Source organism: Arachis duranensis, chromosome 1 (genome assembly GCF_000817695.3).
Source record: "Arachis duranensis cultivar V14167 chromosome 1, aradu.V14167.gnm2.J7QH, whole genome shotgun sequence".
NCBI classification, from domain to species: domain Eukaryota; kingdom Viridiplantae; phylum Streptophyta; class Magnoliopsida; order Fabales; family Fabaceae; genus Arachis; species Arachis duranensis.
The window spans coordinates 70,673,478-70,674,705 of record NC_029772.3 but is presented as its reverse complement, the minus strand read 5'-3'; positions in this window follow the sequence as shown (position 1 = coordinate 70,674,705).

The following is a 1,228-nucleotide window of genomic DNA, read 5'->3' as shown; positions in this document are numbered from 1 at the left end:
AGAGCTCATGAATGGCAGAAGTAAGTCCAATGGAATCTCTATGGTCTCATTTTGAGCCTCAGATTCCCTTGGTTCCTCATTGGGGAACTCATTGGAGGCCAATGGACGTCCATTGAGGTCTTCCTCAGTGACGTTCACTGCCTCCTCCTCCTCTCCAAATTCGGCCATGTTGATGGTTTTGCACTCTCCTTTTGGATTTTCTTCTGTATTGCTTGGAAGAGTACTAGGAGGGAGTTCAGTAATTTTCTTGCTCAGCTGACCCACTTGTCCCTCCAAGTTTCTAATGGAGGATCTTGTTTCAGTCATGAAACTTTGAGTGGTTTTGATTAGATCAGAGATCATGGTTGCTAAGTCAGAGGTGTTCTGCTTAGAACTCTCTGTCTGTTGCTGAGAAGATGATGGAAAGGGCTTGCTATTGCTGAACCTGTTTCTTCCATCATTATTGTTGTTGAAACCTTGTTGAGGTCTCTGTTGATCTTTCCATGAGAGATTTGGATGATTTCTCTATGAAGGATTATAGGTGTTTCCATAGGGTTCTCCCATGTAATTCACCTTTTCCATTGAAGGGTTCTCAAGATCATAAGCTTCTTCTTCAGATGAAGCTTCCTTAGTACTGCCTGGTGCATTTTGCATTCCAGACAGACTTTGAGAAATCAAATTGACTTGCTGAGTCAATATTTTGTTCTGAGCCAATATGGCATTCAGAGTATCAATCTCAAGAACTCCTTTCTTCTGATTAGTCCCATTGTTCATAGGATTCCTTTCAGAAGTGTACATGAATTGGTTATTTGCAACCATTTCAATTAGTTCTTGAGCTTCGGTAGGCGTCTTCTTCAGATGAAGAGATCCTCCAGCAGAGCTATCCAAAGACATCTTGGACAGTTCAGACAGACCATCATAGAAAATACCTATGATGCTCCATTCAGAAAGCATATCAGAGGGACACTTTCTGATTAATTGTTTGTATCTTTTCCCAAGCTTCATAGAGGGATTCTCCTTCCTTCTGTCTGAAGGTTTGGACTTCCACTCTAAGCTTACTCAATTTTTGAGGTGGAAAGAACTTTGCCAAGAAGGCATTGACGAGCTTTTCCCAAGAGTTCAGGCTTTCTTTAGGTTGTGAGTCCAACCATGTCCTAGCTCTGTCTCTTACAGCAAAAAGGAATAGCAAAAATCTATAGACCTCAGGGTCAACCCCATTGGTCTTGACAGTGTCACAAATTTGCAAGAA